The sequence below is a fragment of the Bubalus bubalis genome, chromosome 20 (genome assembly GCF_019923935.1).
Source record: "Bubalus bubalis isolate 160015118507 breed Murrah chromosome 20, NDDB_SH_1, whole genome shotgun sequence".
In the NCBI taxonomy this organism is placed as follows: domain Eukaryota; kingdom Metazoa; phylum Chordata; class Mammalia; order Artiodactyla; family Bovidae; genus Bubalus; species Bubalus bubalis.
Window position 1 is genome coordinate 27,437,703 of NC_059176.1, and position 21,543 is coordinate 27,459,245.

The 21,543-nt window shown below is 36.9% G+C and overlaps 1 protein-coding gene and 1 long non-coding RNA gene across 8 annotated transcripts in view; one reads left to right on the forward strand and one right to left on the reverse strand.

The window, feature by feature from the left end:
* The window catches only part of AKAP6 (A-kinase anchoring protein 6), a 497,045-nt gene that overhangs the window by 200,564 nt on the left and 274,938 nt on the right, over nucleotides 1–21,543 (reverse strand). The gene's annotated exons all lie outside the window — the stretch shown is intronic.
* LOC123330861 lies at nucleotides 4,850–6,885 on the forward strand. Its single transcript, XR_006547106.2, has 3 exons — nucleotides 4,850–4,947; nucleotides 5,606–5,783; nucleotides 6,665–6,885. It is a non-coding gene; the product is annotated as an uncharacterized LOC123330861 (long non-coding RNA).

Consider the following 21,543-nt stretch of genomic DNA (forward strand, 5'->3'; position numbering starts at 1 on the left):
GAAAACACAACTTGAAAGTCTAAGGAAGACAACATATTGGGATGTATGGTAGGTTATGAAGTACTTAATAAATATTTGTAAATGGATAAATAAATTGATTCATCATTCTAGCAGTTAAGCCCCTCCTTCATAACAAAAGCTCCTAAACTTTTACTTAAAGGCATATAAAAAATTCTTTTTTTTTTTGTATAAGATGGTCAATAATTATTTGTCATTGCTTACCAGAGCAAGGAGAAAAAAGTATAGTCAATGGTTCATAGCAAAACAGATGTCCCACTTCCCATCCTCACCCATTTTTCTTAAACAAATGTTTTTAAGTTCTGGACACACAGGTCAGGGGGAAGGGGAGAATGAATATAATACTGAAAATTCTAACATTAGAAAGAGAAAGTTGTCTCACTCCCAATTATCTAAAATGCCATTTCCTAAATACCATAGAATGTTATTAGAATTCATCAAGGTCTAAGAAGCTTTCTTTTGTATTATAATGATCTACTACATATAATCGTGTTTATAGAAGAACATTGACAACTCGCAGCATAGCCACATCTAGGGTATATTGTATTTGCTTTCTAAAGATCTTTACCTAAATTGACAATCAAAATGCTGCTGTAAATTTTTAAATCATTTGAAACATCTCGTTTATGTGGCAACTGCTATGGTGTATTCAAAAGGCTACTTTCCAACCAGTAGCTCAAATAGACTTACAAGTTGCAACTTATTGGTGAAATGCTGGAATGCTGGCTTAATCATAGCTACAAACGTTGATGCACTGGAAGAATGAGAATAGAATCCCATCTCTTCATGCTGCAATTACTGCTCTCAGGAGATCAATAAATGTATTTCTCCTAGTTTTGTACAACTGCATAACTGTAATATATAGTGCTTACCAACTCTGTTTTGCTGTATTTGTAAAACCTATTTAAAATCTAACCAATCTTAATCTTAAAAAATCATAAACTATTCAATCATGAAATCCAGTCATGAAATCATAAACTATCTAAGAAAGCATTCTGAAAAGTGGGAAATTAGTAAATATAAAACCTGTCCTTTTAACATCATGAGTTCATTTGCATAGCAACATACATAGGGTGCTCAAAGAATAATTTTCTAAAAATAACATGGTAAACAATAGATGGGGTATTTCAAGCACAATGTGAGGTTTTAAACATGAGAACAAATCTCTCAAACAAATGAAATGCCATTTGTGGAAAGTGAGTCATGGAAAGCATGTTTCTTAATATGAAGTATAAAATATCTCGATCTAATTTAAATTTCTACATAATCTGTGAATTTTTTAAAATTCACCAAAGTTTTTGGAAATAGAAAAAAGACTGGAAGGAAATAATATACATAAAAATGTTTAGCCATCCTTACAATTCAATGATAAAGTAGTTATGACTTTATTTCTTTTTTATTGTTTACTGTAGTTTCCAGTTTTCTTTAATGAACATCCATTACTGTTAATAAAAGAAGGAAGAATAAATTGTCTAGAACATTGAGAGAACTAACCCCTTTGAATCAACAAACTGTTACACAAACTTTATACATTCTATATGGAAGGGCTTACCTTTTACATTTGAAAGAATATTGGAGGTATACATTATCAGGTTATAATTTCACTTTGGTTGGGGTTAAGGCTTGCATCTAAGTCCTAGCAGGTGACATTCACTTTCATAAAAATATTTTTTTTCTGGTCCAAAACCATCTTGCTTTCTTCCCTGAACTAAATTATTACAAATAAGTCTTGAAAAATAAAACTAGTGCTGATACCCAACTCCATTCCATTTATAGGTTTTTCATCAAATTCTATAAGTAATGCATCATATTGCTTTCTTTTCCATAACAACAACATGAGGTAATTTCCATTCTATCCTTTTTATAGTTGAAAAAAATCTTTCATTTCCTAAATGTTGAACAATACAAAAAGCTGCTTGCTTACATTCTCATCTGGAATCTTATTTCTAATTTCAGTTTAAAGATGGCATGAAGTAAATTAAATGGGCCTATTAAATAAGATCTTCTAAAAACCCAAGTTTAAAATGAGATGAGATCTTCTATTTTAAAATTAACTTGTTAAATTTTGACAACTTTATTTAATGCGAACAGGAAGAGGCAGTTGAAAACAATAGCCTTGGTTTACACACAGGAGAAGAGAAATTGATATATTAGAGTAATAAATTTCCGAGAATCATAATGAAATGGTCATGATCACCTAGCTATTGGGAAGCAGTTTTTTTTTTTTCCTGTCATGTAGAGGTCCCAAACTAATACTTTGGTTGGTCAATGTAATATGGCAGAGTATTACCATTCTTTTAAAAAGACATAATTTCAAGTCATTGAAGTTTGGTTTTGCTTAAGAATCTGAGGTCTAGTACTTCTAGCTTCCTGATAAATGAATGCTTACAGGCAGCTATCTGCACTGGAACATGTAGTAACCTTACATAAATGTTCTCTGATTAGAAAAAAAGCTTAAGGTCGTTTTCTGCTACTTACGAAAGAAGCCCACTTACACCTAGGCATCCAGAGACACAGGACTAGGTTAAGAGCTTACTGGCTCCTGGGCAAAAAATACACTATATGATTTTCACAATGAAAAATTTCACATTTTACATATAAGTATAAAATATATAAATGTAATAAATATAAATATATAAATGCCTTCCTTTTCCATTTCTTTCTCTCTCTTTTTTTCCCCAAGAAACTAACACTTCAGCAAATCACATGGTTATGCTGTATTACGATGAACAATGTTTTCATAGTAATGTGACATGTCTAAATGACAAAACACTGGCTCTATACCAAAAATGCAAAGTAGTTTACATCCTTTCCCAAGGAAGAAAAGACTGTTATCAATTCCTTTAGCAAATTTCTTTGCTGTAAAATGGCAGCCAAACAACTTAATACCAAATCTTCACGAAGTTTATGATTACACCGAAACAAAAGGTTTTAGGTATGGATGACTTTGTTTGTGAGATTGTTCACTACCCATAGCTCTTCCCCTCTTGGCTCAAAGGGGTAAAATTATGAACCTTGAAATTGCCATCTCTCTCTTTTGCTCCTAGAAAAGGAGTAATAGTAGATTTCCTCCCCAAAGTGCACATCCCTCCCTTTTCTCCAAGAGACCTGAACTGCAGGTAGTTAAAGTTTTTATTTAGAAGACAGCTTATTTATAAATCATGGATAGTAAAGTTCTGGTATTCATTCTCACTTTTGTTTGCTCAACTTAAATATTTTAATAAACTCTTTATTTTATTTTGACTTTTCACAGGTACTGCTATGCTGTTAGAACACACAGCTGTGTGGAATTCTTAAGAGAAATACGCTATTCTTAAAATTTGAAAGAAAAAAAAACGCCTTTGGGGGGGTGTTACTCTTTAGTTGGAGATAAAGGGAAAAGCAGAAGAAAGATAGAAGAGAAGGGAGATGTGTATTGTGTTACATTAAGGCTTGGCAAATGCATCCAAACCCAGCCATATAAATAGATCCTTTCACTTTAAAAAAAAACAAAAGGCAAAAACAAACAAAAAACTTCCTTCCTTTTATTATTCCCTCCTTCTTTTTGTTTCCTTTCAGTGGTCCAGGTTGAAATTATTTCCTGGAATCAATCAGCCAGCCCTAATTCTAATAGAAGACTTTAGAGAGGTTTGCGTCTAGTAACAGCTCTATGGAGGCCCTTGAAACTCTAATAAAGACCCATCAACCCATCAGAAGAACATGTAATTTTATGTTCATTACTTTGTGGTGCCCAGCTGTAGAATCTGGATGGTTGCACCTCAATTAAAAGTTGAATTGAAGTTAATATCATTTAAATAAAAACTTCAATAAAAAGTTAAAGTTCTATTCTTAATGGCATTAATACCCTCTTAGTGACCGCTATGGTCATTACCACCAGATAACTGACCTCCTTGACCCTTCCTCAGTGAGACACCTTCCTGTAACACAGTCAATGATTTAGCGGTAATGAGCACTCTCTGGGAGATTATCCTGTAACCAAGCACCTTGACTTACCATTCCCTTATCTCCATCCTTCAACAAATTTCGTGTTTTTCCATTATAAGTTTTTCTTCTACAAGAGAAAGCTGCTCAGGCTCCACACCAATCCGTCCACCTCCCTTTGCCCTGCAGAGGTTCACCATATAATTGGTAAAAACCTCAATGTAATTAAAACAGTGTAAATTAGAGGCAGTCTACTATTCGTGAGCAGTGACTGCTGCCTGTTAAGAACCTTAATCTCTACGATTTGAGACCACTCTAAAGAAGGGAAAAAAAGAAAGAAAGCTTCGAAAGGAGTTAAATGTGGCTTTCTAAGTCTATTTCCAACTGAGCTTTGCAAATGGTGTTAAACTGGAAAATGTGGGAGACAAAAAAGAAGAAAAGTCCAAAAGAGTGATTTTAACAAGAGAGACTTCCACAAATCCTTTAAGAACTTTATTTCCTGGTTTCCTTTTTCCAGAGACTGCCATTAGCTCAGGGTTGTGCCAAAGAAGAAAAGGGAAGGGACACTAACCCAATTTTTTGTTAAAATAATGTCCTAGTAGGTTCAGCAACTAAGATGACTGAGAAATTCTCATTTCATAATGTAAGTTATTTTGGGGGCACTTTTTAAGGAAAAATAATACGCTCCTTATAATGCTCTGAAACTTTATACCTTAGTTAAGAATGGATCAAATTGGCAGAAAATAAATCCAATTTTTGTGGCAAGTCAAACTCACAAACTAGAAAACTAAAATAATATCAAACACTGATTACTAAATAATTAATTTTATTACAAGTCAAATTGGTCCTCAAATTGAGGTTAAGCAGAGCTGATGAGATACCCCTAGTTCAAAGTTCATTTATTTTGCTTCTCTGATCTTCACATTAAATTTTTACCATAGCAGGAGATTATTCAAAGAATAAAGGCCAGACCATCTTTGATTCCTCAGAGGACAGATACAAGATGAAGTAAGTATCTGATGGTACTTTCAGATATAAGCAAAAGAATTTATTAACAAGGATTTTTCTACAAACATATGGTGTTGCTCTGAAGAGATATTTAATTCCTTTTTTGGTATAATTCTGTCTACATATATATATATATATAAGGTCTATTTTCATGTCCATAAAACCTGAACAAAGGCAGGGAGATTGAATAAAACTTCAGCTATATCAGTCTAATAGTTTAGTGATTCCCAATTAGTTCAAGATAAAAAAAAAAAGGAAAAGAAAAAAAGGAATATTGTTCATCTATTCACCAACAAAGCATTACCTATTATATACTGTGCAAGAAAACAAAGATGGTAAGAAAACAAAGATGAAAGAGCTATAGTTTCTGCCCTTGAGGAGTTTATAGTCTAATGAACAATAATAAGATAGAATGCAATATATGAGAAATCACACAGAAGTAACATGTTGAAGGAATGTAGTTGATACGATTAATTTTGACAGGACAATTGTTTAGTCACCAGGTTGTATCCGATTCTTTTGCAACCCTATGGAATGTAGCCTGCCAGGCTCCTTTGTCCATGGGATTTCCCAGGCAAGAATACTTGAGTGGGTTGCCATTTCCTTCTCCAAGGGAATCTTCCTGACCCAAGGATTGAACCTGCATCTCCTGCATCAGCAGGTGAATTCTTTACCTGAGCCACAAGGCAAGCCCTGAAGAGCCTAATGGATGAAGCAGTATTTGAGCTGAACTTTGGAGAAACAGAGTTTGAATGGATGGAAAGCAAAGAAGAACACTCTTCAGGAAATAGCCTTGGACGTATAGTTGAGTGTGGTGCTGGAAAAGCAGGACTGAGGTATGGCCAAAGCAACAGAACTAAGGGCCCATAAGCCTGGAAGAGTGATTTGGGGCTGTGCTGTGCTGTGCGCTGTGCTTAGCTGGTCAGTCGTGTCCGACTCTTTGTGACCCCATAGACTGCAGCCCGCCAGGCTCCTCTGTCCATGGGGATTCTCCAGGCAAGAATACTGGAGTGGATTGCCATGCCTCCTCCAGGGGATCTGGGGCTGGGTCACAGATAATTCTGAATACCCTGTTAAGGAGTTCAAGTTTACATGTGGCAAGGCTTTTGAGCTCAAGTTTGATGTGATCCAACATGTATATTTTAGGACAATGACAATGGAAGTAGAGTAACTGGTACATAGAAGTAAAATTGAGACTGAGAGTTCATTAAAAGCCAATGATACTACTCATCTCCAGTACTGGGTGGGGAGACTTGGGGTATAGGGTGGGCACCACCAACATTATAGAATTATAGGCAAGCAAGTCAGGATATCCTTATAAACTCATATGTAAAATACAAATTACCTTCAATTCACTGATTCAGTCTGTGGGAAATTAGATTTCAAGATCAGTTTGGTTGTACAAGGAGGCCCAGGCCAAGGATAGTAACTGGATATAAAAAGGAGATGGGACGTAACAGAAAAGCATCTCTGTGGCTCAACCAAATGTGAGTGTGTCCACTGATTTGTAAATAAACACTCCTTGATCCCAGTTAAACACATGCATGGCTGGTATTGTAATGGACTTTCCATTTCGTCCCTACTGGTCTCTATATGTTAGACCAAAGTCAGGACCATGTAGGGCCAGGCCCACTAAATAACACCTGGAATGACCCCTGAAGGGCTGGTGAAATATCGTCCCTTTGGTTGAAATAGGCCTTAACTTGTGTCTTTCCAGCAGATGCCAGGATCAAGAGGAGTAATGATCTATATTCTGCATGAAGCGGGGGCTCGGGTATGACCACATGGGAGGCTTCCATAGACCAACGAGAAAAACTATCAAGAACACATTTTTACTACACTGAAAGAAAATGGAGCAAGAAGGGTTATTTTTTTTTCCGTAAAATATATTGTTCTTCCAGGCTGCAGTGAAATAGTTTCTATTTAATTGCACAGAAATCCTAAGAAGGTTACAGCAGTGAAACATTAAAATTCTAAGGGCAACTAATAACATTAAAACTTTATAGCCCCAGATAGAATAATTTAGACAAAAACAACATGAACATATGTTTTGTGTAATAATAACAAACATTTATAGCTGTCAAGAGAGAAAAACACAGGTTTATGCACACCTTAATGGTGTGCATGGGTGAGCATGAGTATATTTAAAACATAATATATTACAAAAGTGACAGCAGGCATGGCTCTTCTGGGTACTATGTTAAATCAATGAATAAATTACCAAAAGTGAGCTGTGGCTGTTTGGATGTGTAATTGAGCTTAACGTATGTAGTGTTATTTCAAAAGAAACTGTTCAAGGAGTTTGGAGCCCAATCCACTCTGCATCTATCCTAGGCAGTTTACAAATAGCAATAAATGAAACTGTTTCACAGTAGGAAGGAAGTTTAGTTATATACATTACTTAAATGGAGGGAAAGTTAATTTTAATATGCTTTGCAGGAATTGAAAACAAACTTATAATAATTTTCTTGTGTTCACCAAATTGGAAATTGAAATGTAATATTTGAATTTAAAATTTATTTTAATTATTCACTGTATGACTCACAAAATCACTAGAAATTATCTGTTCAATGTAAAACAAATACATATACAACCCTTCATAAATATATGTTTATTATTCTACTTGTTTTAATTACACCATTTGAATGCCACACTTTTTCAAAAAAAATTATTAGACTACAGAATGTGAAATAAATTTTAAGCTTGTTTGTGCCAACAAGTTAATGGCAATTGGTAATAACTGTGCTGCAGACAAAGCCATTAATGTGATTTTTAGAGTAAAAATAACTTCTCATAATTTTCTTTCTAATTATAAGGTTGTTTGTCTTACTTAGTACTCTACTACAGTTTTATGAAACTGAGAAACAGGTATGTTCTCTTATTTTTCCCTGCTTGTTTTTTTCTGGACTTACCCATCTCATATTTTTGTGTAATATATAAAATGCTGTGACTCTTTTACATAGAAAAAGTGAAAGAAAATTCCCTAAGAATTAAGTCCTGAACCTACTGAATTACAGATCTTGCCAAGTAGCCAAAAGGGCCACTCTATAACTGTAATTTATTTTTTAGGAACAGCAACTTTAAGCAATTTAAAATGTTATGATGGGTTTAGGCAACAAGCATGCTGACTCATTTTTCATTTCTTTTCTGTTAATAGGGTCCTTATATTACGGCAGATGCAGGATGCAGGAATGTCATGTGTTTTACGAAAAGGAGCCTATTTTTATTGAACAGCATATTTTCATCTGTCCTGTTAGTCCTGTGCTCTGTTGCCATTTATGGCCTAAACCGAACCACCTATCAGAAGTATCTTCCAATGCTCTCTGCAACTATATGGGCCCCTGGACTCATAAACCCAAAGACTTGCTGTTCATTTGTACTAGATGAAACCGCTGCTTACTAGCACTGAAAAGAACTAAAATGAGCTTGTACTTAAACATAGTTTTATTGAAAATCACAATACAACTATTTATATCAACTACACCTCAATTTAAAAAAGGGACATGATCACTAGGTAGGAGTTTGTCCCTTGGCATTTTCAACACCACTTCTTCTCACGTTGCCAGTTAAGTCATTTTGCCACTCTACTCTCTTCTCCCAAGTTTGCACAAACCAACCAATTTACTGACTCTGCCAGGCACTAATCCCCCAGGGTTTCCATGCTTCTAAGAGCAGATGCTGATTAACACAGTCAGGGCAGTCAGATGTAGACAGACAGTGAGGCCCACTTACTGCTCCCTGCTTGTTAGGAGACCAAGATACAGAAATTACTAGGACAGGAAATACTGTTCTATGAGTTGGGAGTTTAAAGACCAGGCCATATAGGCTGAAATAGGTAAAGCTATTTGACAAAAGCTTCCTTATCTTACCCTCTTTCAAGTCTTCTCTGTCTGTAACTGTGGTCAGAGTTCTCTCATCTTCAGGGACTAATCTCACTGAGACAAGGCTGGTAGTTAAAGCAATAAGAATCAAATACTTTGCAGAGAGAAATTTACTGAGGCTCCTAAGAGCAAGGCCATAAGAGCCAGAGCCTTTCCCTGACTGCACTCATTTTTAAGTAAGCCATTTTCCTTTCCTGATTTAAACTGAGTCCTACAGAATTAATGGGCAAAGAGTCAGGGGACGTGGGAAGGGAAAAGAGATGGGCAGCTAAATTAGTGCGCAATGCCAACTGGTATGTTTTAAATGTTACCCTATGAATACTAGACCTACCAAGAGTAAGTAATGAATGTAAGTCACAGAAACAATTTACTATAGAGGTCTAAATACATAAATCTTAATAAAATCTTAACCTCAAAGACCCTTGAAAAAATATCATACTAGTTATTCCCAATAATAACAAACATAAAATCATAATTCAGGAGTTCAGATCCTAAGTCATTAAACTCAGGATCTAGTCACCTAAGGGTACAATGCTACAGTTCAAAAAGTATGAAGATATCACACATTGAGTCTGTGGGGTCTATAGGGCCCATATTTTTGCACCGAAGAGAAATTCCAGGAATCACAGGATGGTGTATGGAAGGCATGGCTGTGCTAGGAGTGATTTTTATGGCACCTTAAGGTCCTATCGCCACTACCTACCTCTGGTACCACCCAGGGTCCCTACTGTGAAGCATCTGGCTCTGAGGATTAGCGCCTCAAAGTGGCTATTTTCAGATTAAAATGACTGTTTTTCCTTTTCACATCCATTACTTCTGACTCCAGTTGTGGATTCAGTCCTTGCTTCAGACTGTGTCTTTGGTTCTCATGCTCGACTTCCCTGAATGAGGTGACTCTCCTCCATTCCATGTCCCACTCACGGCTCCTCATTGTAACCCAGTGAGGTCCCATCCCCACACACCCATCATTGCAAGAGAAAAGGGAATTAGACTCTTACCCTGGCTGAAACTATGAGATTAGGAATGTACAAAATATCTCTGCTGTTAGCTACCACGTATGAACTGGTCAACCATCCAACTCTCACAGTACTTCCATGTCTATCATCTGCCCACGTCAACAACTCTGTGAGGGAGGGAGGCAGCATTATTACACCTCCTTGGCAGATGATCACACAGATGCAGAGAAGGGATTCTCTGATTTATGATCCCTGGGGACAGCACCTCCCATTTGTCTATGGTGTGTGGATATACGGACTTATGTTAAGCCTCAGATTTCTAATTCTGAAATATATCTATTTGTCTCCGTTATTATTTCTAGTCTCAATGTCAGTTCTTCTCTGGTTATGAAAATAATTGATAACATTAGTCTCAGGAAAAAAATACCTACTAAATTTATTTGGGCATTTTCCCTCCAAAGTGTATTAATCATTTTATTATTACTACTGTATCATGGGATATACTCTCAGTACAGTTTTCTTGAAATATAAACTTTACCAAATCATCATATGTTTTCTTTATCCAAAACTAAAGGTGTTAATAAAATTCAGTTCAGTTCAGTCATTCAGTCATGTCCGACTCTTTGCGACCCCATGAATCACAGCACACCAGGATGGATGCCTCCCTGTCCATCACCAACTCCCAGAGTTCACTCAAACTTACGTCCATCGAGTCGGTGATGCCATCCAGTCATCTCATCCTCTGTTGTCCCCTTCTCCTCCTGCCCCCAATCCCTCCCAGCATCAGACTCTTTTCCAATGAGTCAACTCTCCGCATGAGGTGGCCAAAGTACTGGAGTTTCAGCTTTAGCATCATTCCTTCCAAAGAACACTCAGGGCTGATCTCCTTCAGAATGGACTGGTTGGATCTCCTTGCAGTCCAAGGGGCTCTCAAGAGTCTTCTCCAACACCACAGTTCAAAAGCATCAATTCTTCGGCACTCAGCCTTCTTCACAGTCCAACTCTCACATCCATACATGACCACAGGAAAAACCATAGCCTTGACTAGACAGACCTTTGTTGGCAAAGTAATGTCTCTGCTTTTCAATATGCTATCTAGGCTGGTCATAACTTTCCTTTCAAGGAGTAAGCGTCTTTTAATTTCATGGCTGCAGTCACCATCTGCGGTGATTTTGGAGCCCCCCAAAATAAAGTCTGACACTGTTTCCACTGTTTCCCCATCTATTTCCCATGAAGTGATGGGACTGGATGCCATTAATTAATAAAATTATGAAGCACTAAATAGCTAAAATGAAGTAACAGGAGCTAAATAGCTTAACAGTATAGTACATTCTCTCCTTCACCAACTTTTGTAACTCTAATTAAACTTAATTGAATTCTTAAACATACTCTAGAAAGGAATAATGATCTTACAGAAATTATAAGAAACAGAAAAATAAATACAAAAACAGATATACTTTACTGAAATTACATGTTTCATTGTCCTCCCTGGGAGCAAAATAACAATTATTTAAATGAAAATTGTACAGTATTATTTAATTGAAAATTAAATATTTTTAAATTATTTAAATTTAAAATTATTTAAATGAAAATAATATAGTATTATTATAGCTGCCATATTTATTAATATATAATTGGTATGTATAGGATGTCACTGAACTAGCTAACTCATAAATAACTGTTTAAAATGTCAAGAAAAGGCAAATTTCCAAACACAGACATAGGTTGCTTTGTTTTTCCTTTTTTAAAAATTATAAAATGCAACTATAAAATATTTCGCATTAAAAAGATATTTCACTTTAATTTTATAGAACTGGCCTAGATTCTGTCATATCAATTAAATTTAATCTATATAATCTCAGAGAATATAGATCAGTTTACACAACTGGTACAAATGTTTAAGGCACTAACAAATAATCTAAAGAATAACCATGTAATTGAAGGATTTTGATTTCTGTTGCAAATATTTTTAAGAGCATTTTTAAGAGTAATCTTTAAGAGACATAGGCTGAGCACCACAGTGTACGGAACAATGAATGAGAAATAGTTCCCCATCTTCAGAAAGCAAACAGCCTGAGGAACATCTTTAATACAAAACTCAAAGAATGTGATATGTACTATAATTGAGGTATGAATGCTATGGGAACATGCAGAAAATTGAGTCATTTGACTAAGTAGGTATTGGGTGGGAGTGGAAAGGATTGAACAGGTAGAGATGGGAAAGATATAAGAAGCAGAATGAGAAGAGCACAGAAAAAAAGGACAAACTGAGCAGATGTGGAGACTAGAAGTAGCCCTGTATAACTCTAGCAAAGGAAGACGGGTTCAACGAACAATGCTGAAAAGGATAGAACTTTACAGGCAGCAACGGAAAACCACAGAAGCATCCTGGATAGGAGAGTCACGGTGCAAATGGAAACACAGCACTGACAAGAAGTTCAAATCGAGAGGCTACTTTCAGAACTTCGTCCGCTGGAAGCTGTGAGCTCTGCAGAGGTTGGGGACAGTGAGGGCTGTACAAGGTGTAGTTGGTAGCAAGCAGGGGACAGAGCCTCCAGGTTCTGAGTCAATCAGGAAATTTCACTTGGTTTTATGTTTTGTATGGGATTATGAATAACATTTAGTTTGAAAATTTTTCCATTAAAAAAACCCCACTAATTAAGATGAAATGCTCTATTTATAAATTAGGGAACTGAGACTCAGAGACTGTTTTATTTGGTAACCAAAATCATGAGTGAACACCAGTGAGCCTTATTTCAATAGAGTGACTGTTGCTAAAGTTATCACGGAGCAAAGAGTTGAGAAGTAAGAGGTTAAAAAAAGGATGATAGTTTTAACAGTATCAGAAGTAGTAAAAGGGAAGAAGTAAAAGAAAGTATTTTGAGAAGTAAAAGGTAGAGAAAGATGCAAACTGTATAATAAAACAGCGAAGTGAAGTGAAGTGAAGTTGCTCAGTCGTGTCCGACTCTTTGCGACCCCATGGACTGTAGCCTATCAGGCTCCTCCGTCCATGGGATTCTCCAGGCAAGAACACTGGAGTGGGCTGCCATTTCCAAAACAGTAGTCTATAATTATTAATTTAAACAGTGAATTTGTTGCCTAGGGTGCTTGTGTTCCCAATAAAAGAGAAAATTCCAACTCCACTAACAGAAGAAAGCCAGACAAAGAGGGAAATATTAAAAATGCTGAAGGTAGGATGGTTCCTGGGTTAGTTAATGAAGCTGTTCAATGATATAAGGAATCCATCTTTCCCCTCTGTCATCCTTGGCATATAAGTCTGTCCTCAGCTAGCTCTATTCCCAGTGACAAAACTATACAGGTCAGCATCTTGTCCTTTTGAAAGCATTCAGAACTGTTAAAGGGAATATTTTCCTCCCGTTTGTCTCTTTCCATAAGGAAGAAAACCTAGGCAGAGGCTTCTCTTCATATATCACCAGTCAGAAGAGCATAAATTGAGTGCCTGAACCAATCATTACCATGGCAAGGGTGGCCCTTGTGGTTATCTGGTGACTCATCATGGTTAATTGCCTGGGCTGGAAAATGGGGTCCACTGGAGAAGGAAATGGCAACCCTCTCCAGTATGCTTGCCTGGAGAATTCCATGGACAGAGGAGCCTGGCGGGCTACAGTCCATGGGGTTGCAAAGAACTGGATGTGACTGAGTGACAAACACTTTCACTGTCAGTTTTTCACCTCGGCCACCTAGTATGGAAGAAGGTGGGTATGTAGACAAAATATGTTATTCTGTTAGGAAACAAGATGAGAAAAATGGCTGTTGGTTAGGCAGTCCACATGCCTACAAATGAAGCTTAATAACCATTGTTTGATGCTGTTGTTGATGATTATACCATTAGCACAATATCCCCAAACCATTTCCCTTTTAGGAGGAGACGTGTGCCCACACTTCCTAATATCCAATTTCACCATTTATAGGAAGAAAGAGAGAGAACTATTGATTGCCTAGGAAAAGTACACACAACAGGAGTTTCTATTTCAAAGTATTCATTGAAAAAGGATGTTGTAAGACAACAACTGTTTAAAATGCAAGATTTCGAAAGAATTTCTATCTTCAAACTCTTTCACCTGATTTCCCTTTTGTGTATTAGCCAAAAGAGAATACTCATTAAGCTTTTTTTGTACAACTAAGACTAAAAGAATCTGCAGATAATGACAGAAGATGCTATTTGTCAAAGGTGTGAAGCAGGAATACAACTGAAAACAACTTCACAATTAGATAGAACACAGAAGTAATTACAAAGGAAGAAAAAACACTCAGTACATCTTTTGGGGCTCCAAAATCACTGCAGATGGTGACTGCAGCCATGAAATTAAAAGACGCTTACTCCTTGGAAGAAAAGTTATGACCAACCTAGATAACATATTGAAAAGCAGAGACATTACTTTGCCAACAAAGGTCCATCTAGTCAAGGCTATGGTTTTACCAGTGGTCATGTATGGATGTGAGAGTTGGACTGTGAAAAAAGCTGAGTGCCGAAGAATTGATGCTTTTGAACTGTGGTGTTGGAGAAGACTCTTGAGAGTCCCTTGGACTGCAAGGAGATCCAACCAGTCCATTCTGAAGGAGATCAGCCCTGGGATTTCTTTGGAAGGAATGATGCTAAAGCTGAAACTCCAGTCCTTTGGCCACCTCATGCGAAGAGTTGACTCATTGGAAAAGAGTCTGATGCTGGGAGGGATTGGGGGCAGGAGAAGGGGACGACAGAGGATGAGATGGCTGGATGGCATCACTGACTCGATGGACGTGAGTCTGAGTGAACCTCGGGAGTTGGTGATGGACAGGGAGGCCTTGCGTGCTGCAATTCATGGGGTCGCAAAGAGTCAGACACGACTGAGCGACTGAACTGAACTGAACATCATATTTACCTTTATCCACTGATATCTTTGTTCACATCACTGTGCTCTTTGTTCTATACTGAACAGTTAATAATTCTTAGCCTTCACCCCCCAAAATTGGGGGAAATTTTTCAATTACTGATTAACAGTAACAGTTATAAAATTCTCAATTATTAGGAAATGAGATGATTTACTTTCATTCTAAAATGCCACATTAGCACTATTCAACAACAATTTGAAAAATATATTTTGTTTTCTGTTGTCATATTAATCTAATTTACTTGGAATAAAAACTTGTGACACAAGAATTTCATTCATGAGGACATGTAGTGAGGTCCAGAAAGCTGCTAATTTATAAATATGTAATTCTTAGAAGAGTTTGTGAAGAGGAGAAACAATGTGTGATCAAAAAGGGGGTTCAGTATAAAACACTTGCTAAGTACACAAGAGGTCAAGTTCTGAAACCTCTGAAGTCTTGGGTAATGGGGTAAATCCCAACACATTAAGCTGGTTGGCATCATCCTACAAGAGTCAATATCACTGATACTACTGAGCTCGCTCAGCATTAGAATCATGAGTTTATATCATGTAGTTGTTGCTTTTAGATAGGAAACCACTTCAGTATTCTTGCCTCAAGAACCCCCATGACCCTGGAAAATGAGCCCAACAGGTTGGCAGATGTCCAATATTCTACTGGGGAAGAGTGGAGAAACAGCTCCAGAAAGAATGAAGCAGCTTGGCCAGAGTAGAAACAATGCTCAGTTATGGATGTGTCTGATTGTGAAAGTAATGGTCAAAGCTGTAAAGAATAATATTGCTTAGCAATGGGCAATGTTAGGTCTATGAATCAAGATATTTAAGGTCAAAGACTAACAGAGTTTTGCCAAGAAAACACACTGGTCATAGAAAACACAACAATGCAAGAGATGATGCGAGAGATGAATCTTCCAACAACACAAGAGATAACTCTACACATGGACATCACCAGATGGTCAACACCAAAATCAGATGGATTATATTATTTGCAGTCAAAGATGGAGTTCCATACTGTTAGCAAAAACAAGACTGGGAGCTGACTGTGGCTCAGATCATAAACTCCTTATTGCCAAATTCAGACTTAAATTGAAGAAAATAGAGAAAACAACTAGGCCATTTGGGCATGACCTAAATCAAACCCCTTACGATTATACAGTGGAAGTGACAAATAGATTCAAGGGATTAGATCTGATAGAGTTCCTGAAGAACTATGGATGGAAGTTCATAACATTGTACAGGAGGCAGTGATCAAAACCATTCCTAAGGAAAAGAAATGCAAAAAAGCAAAATGGTTGTCTGAGGAGGCTTTACAAATTGCTGAGAAAAGAAGAAAAGAAAAAGGCAAAGGAGAAAGGGAACGATATATCCATCTGGATGCAGAGTTCCAAAGAGCAAGGAGAGATAAGAAAGCCTTCTTAAGTGAACAATGCAAAGAAATGGAAGAAAACAATAGAATGGGAAAGAGTAGAGATCTTTTAAAGAAAATTAGAGATATCAAAGGAACATTTCATGCAAAGATGGGCACAATAAAGGACAGAGATGGCAAAGATATAACAGAAACAGAAGAGATTAAGAAGAGGTGGCAAGAATACACAGAAGAACTATACAAAAAAGGTCTTAATGACCTGGATAATCATGATGGCGTGGTCTCTCACATAGAGCAAGACATTCTAGAGTGTGAAGTCAAGTGGGCTTTAGGAAGCATTACTAAGAACAATGACAATCCACTGCAGTATTCTTGCCTGGAAAATCCCATGGACAGAGGAGCCTGGTAGGCTACATACAGTCCATGGGGTCGCAAAGAGTAGGACATGACTGAGCGACTTCACTCGCTCACTCACTCACTAAGAACAAAGCTAGTGGAGGTGATGGAATTCAAGTTGCAGTATTTCAAATCCTAAAAGATGATGCTGTTAAAGCACTGTACTCAATATGCCAGCAAATTTGGAAAACTCAGCAGTGGCCACAGAACTGGAAAAGGTCAGTTTTCATTCCAATCCCAAAGAAGGGCAATGCTGAGCTATTTCTTTGTCTCAGATCTGGTTTCACAAATGGGCCAAAAAGTCCCATATGAAATTATTGGTTTTAGTAGTTTTACGCAGATGGAACTATCCAGTGAAATTTAGTATTTCCCCCTATCTTTCTAATGGCTGCCAGAAGAAGCACCAAATGAATGACAGTAGGGAAACAAATGTGACCAAGATGTTTTGGAAAAACGCATATATAGATTCTGTTCCAGAGAAAGGATCTGGGTCATTTTACAAGGCAGAGCTCCCCAACCCTATATTTCCAACAAAGGTCTAGAAGGGTATAAAAGAATATAATAAAGTGCATTGTGTTAGCTAAACCTCATTCATCATTTACTAGAAGGATATGTATGCATACAGATTATGGTGCACCAAATATAACATGTCAAAGATTAGACTTTGTTAGAGATTCAAACAGTATCATGATCTAGTTTTGCTCTTTGAATTTATGTCAGTTTAGAAACCTTTACCTTCTCAGTTCAATCTCACCTAATCTTGTTAGAGAACTTTAGAGCAAAGACTACAAATTTCATCAACCAGTGTGCTGGTCAGCTGATAAGTCACATTAGATGCTTTTAGTCTTTTTCAAAGCAACTCAGAATGTATTTTTTAAGAAAGTCTGTTCAAATATAGACCAACCTCCACCACCAAAAAAAAAAAAAAACACAAAAAACCAACCTATTAAAATAATTAAGTGACTCAAGGAAATACAAAAAACATTAAAAATCACACTTTTTTATTCTTTATTATAGAAATTACTAGTTATTTGGGGAGAAATAGGTGAAATGGCTCTTTTAAAGATTGTTTTACTTACAGTAAAAGCCAAGAGGCAAAGGAAATGGGAGAGAACTGCAGAAAGGAAGATCAAATGGTAAGATAAGATTGTGCCATTACACAGTAAAGAGAAAAAGAATATCATAAAAGATGAGAAGATAGAGTTCCATCTTTAATAATAATATTATATATCAACCAATTTAAATTTTTAAATATATATATATTTTTAGTTCAAATAATGTTTAAAGTGAGCAAAACAAAGAAGTTTAGGATGTAGTTGCTGCACTGAGGAGTCTTCAGTCATGGAGAACATATTGCCTGAAAAGTAAACTAACAAAATATATAAATGAGAGCTCAAGACAACAATAGAAATAGTGTCACAGGCTGTGTGTGGTTAGTTACCAAATGTGTGGTACAAATAGTAAACACAATATAGTTTAGAAGAAATAGCAATCACTTAGGGCTGGAAGGTTGCAGGAAATCTCTACTGTGAAGGAAGGATTTGAATCCCATTCTTGTTCTCCAGTTCCTCCTCACTCTCAACCCTCTCTCTATTCAAATAATTGCCCTATTGACTAATCACATGGAATCTGCCTTCATTCTATTTCTTTGGTTTCCTTTTCTCTTTACAATTGCTTACCACTCAATATTTTTTCTTTCTCTTCTATTTCATAAGACATATCCTCCCTTCCCTCAGTTCATAGCTCCACCTGATTCACTTCCTCTCCATCATCTGAATCATTATGCCAATTCATTTTCTTTCTTATCCTTCTGAAACTATCTTCTTCAACCATCCATTTTTAACTAGTTCTATTCTGTAGTCTATAAATGTGCTAAGGTCAGCCCTACTCCATGAAAAGTTCCTTTGACCTAGACCCCTAGTATTCCCTGTTACCAGTATTCTGGAAGGCAAGAGCTGGGAGTTTCACTATTGAGCATGCAGATTCTCACTTAATCCCCAGTATTAATATGACATGTTTGCTCTCAGTTACCCTAGACATCCCCCAAAGTTCTATCACACTTCTCCATTCTTACATAATAGGCTTTTCTTGTCAATATAAACTTCAAAGGCTAAAGCTATTAAATCTATGTAGACTTCCCTAGAAAATTACCAGTGGCATTTTTCATAGAATTAGAAAAAATCTTGAAAATAGCCAAACCAATCTTGAGAAAGAAAAATGGAGCTGGAGGCCTCAGGCTCCCTGACTTCAGACTTAAACTACAAAGCTACACTCAACAAAAAAGCATGGTACTGGAACAAAAGCAGAAATACAGATCAATGGAACAAGATAGAAAGTCCAGAGATAGACTCACGCACATATGGGTACGTTATCTTTGACAAAGGAGGCAAGAATACACAATGGAGAAAAGACAGTCTCTTCAGTAAGTGGTGCTATATGTAAAAGAATGAAGTTAGAACATTCCCTAACACTATACACAAAAATAAAGTGGAATAAAGACTTAAGCATAAGGCCAGATTCTATAAAATTCATGGGGGAAAACATAAGCAGAACACTTTTGATAAAAATCACAGCAAGATCTTTTTTGATCCAACTCCTAGAGTAATGAAAATAAACACAAAATTAAACAAATGGGACATAATTAAACTTTACAAGTCTTTGCAGAGCAAAGGAAACCATAAATATTTGCAAACAAAGTAACCAACAAGGGATTAATCTCCAAACTATACAAACTTCTCATGTAACTCAATATAAAAAAAAGTTTTTAATGTGCAGGAGATCTAAATAGATATTTCTCCAAAGATATACAAATGGCGAAAAAGCACATGAAAAGATGCTCAACATCACTGATTATTAGAGAAATGCAATTTAAAGCTACAAAAAGGTATCATCTCACACTGGTCTGAAAAAAATCTGGCCATCATTAAAAAATCTACAAACAACAAATGCTGGACAGTGTGTGGAGAAAAGGGGCCTTTCCTATACTCTTGGTGGGAATGTAAGTTGGTACAGCCACTATGGAGAAAAGTATGGAGGTTCCTTTAAAAACTAAAAATAGAACTACCATGTGACCCAGCAATCCCACTCCTAGGCATACTCCTGGAGAAAACCATAATTTGAAAAGATATATGCACCCCAATGTTCACTGTAGCACTATTTACAATAGCCAGGACAAGGAAGCAACCTAAGTGTCCATCAACAGAGGCATGGATTAAAAAGATACAGTACATATATATAATGGAATATAGTTGTTAAGACGTGTCCGACTCTTGCAACCCTATGGACTGTAGCCCACCAAGCTCCTCTGTCCATGGGATTCTCCAGGCAAGAATACTGAAGTGGGTCGCCATGATCTCCTTCTGAGTAATGGAATATTACTGGAATATTACTCAGTCATAAAAGAGAACGAAAAAATGCCATTTGCAGCAACATGGATGGACCTAGAGCTTGTCATACTGAGTGAAATATGTCAGACAGAGAAAGACAAGTATCACATAATATTGCTTATAAATGGAATCTAAAGAGTGGTACAAATGAATCTATTTATAAAATAGAAGTAGAGCTACAAAAGTTGGAAATAAGCTTAAGGTTACCAGGTGGTAAAGTGGAGGAGGAATAAAGCTTTTCAGGCTTTATTTTCTCTTAGGTCTTCATCCCTTCTCATAAATATGTGGATACTCTGTGTTCAAAAGAGCCAAACCATTCACTGTTCACCACTCTTTAGATGTCCGTCATATTCTCCATATCATGGTATTTCCTCTACCTAGCATGCCCTCATTCTAATGTTTTCTTACTAACAATTTGTCAGAATATTAGAGATATCCACAAAATACAAATTCCCTTAGAGGAAAGAGCTTTCCCAGGCACCCTGAAATTGAAATAATGTCCGCTTCACACAATTTCTCTATTTCTTATGTTCCTATCTCTCGTTATAGTATTCATCACACAGTCTACCTTAATTTAGAATGATGTGTGTGTGTGTGTGTCTACTGTTGGGAAGTGAGCATGGAGGGGAATAGTGTCCGGTCCAGAGCTATGACATCATAATGTAGTTACGTTGTTATTGATTTTAAGGATTTTAAGGATGTAGTTATTGATTTTAAGGATGGATAAGAGCAGTGTAAGTAGAGAGAATAGGAAAAGTCCTGGGCAAAAGCAAAGAGAAAAGAAGGGAAAAGACATTTGGAAGATGGTGAATTAATTAGAACATTAACGAAATGAAACAGTGACATGAATCTTGACTAAGCAGGTGGAGTCAAGTGACAGGGTAAGGAATTTGGTCTTTATGCTGTCACACATGAATTTTAAAAGACTTTGAATAAGCCTGAGTACCTAATATGAGTTTGGAGCCTACATTTTCTATCAGTAAAGTAAAAATGATAATAGACGCTACAACTGCTATATTGTTGGGAAGAAAGAATGAAGGACTTCCCTGGTAGTCCAGGGGCTAAGATCCACATTCCCGATGCAGAGGGCCCAGGTTCAGTCCCTGATTGGGGAACTAGATCCCACATGCTTCAGCTAAGAACCTGCACACTGCAACTAAGACCATCACAGCCAAATTAAAAAAAAAATTTACAAAAAAAAGAATGAATGAGATAATCCAGACATAAACCTACACCGTAGTAAGCCTGCTAACTATGCTAACCCCATTAATACAGCATGTTACACACACACACATGCATACTTTATGTGATAATATCCATGATGTCAAAAATAAAGACAGTTTGTCAGGCTTTGACTTCCAGACTACAGAAAGGAAAGAAAAAGACAGAGGGAGTAAAAGGCGAGCATTAATGTCCATGAAGTGACTTAGGCAGATGAGCTTCCCCAGATGCATACTTCCTTCTTTTATCTTTCTGTTCCTTCTCTCGTCTTAGCCTCCTGCTTTAGGCTTCCTTCTTTCCTCTTCCCTTTCTCACACAGCAAGATCCATGACCCTGCTTAGCCCTGCACGGAGCCAGTGCGGTCCTCTGCAGGCCAGATTAAGTACAAAGAAGCCACCTCCCCCTCCTAGCGCAAAGTGCCCTGGAAGCTGCAGTGAGATGGGTCCCTGGACTGTAGCCCAGCAAGACCTCAATTGAGATAATGTCCCCTGAGAAACATTA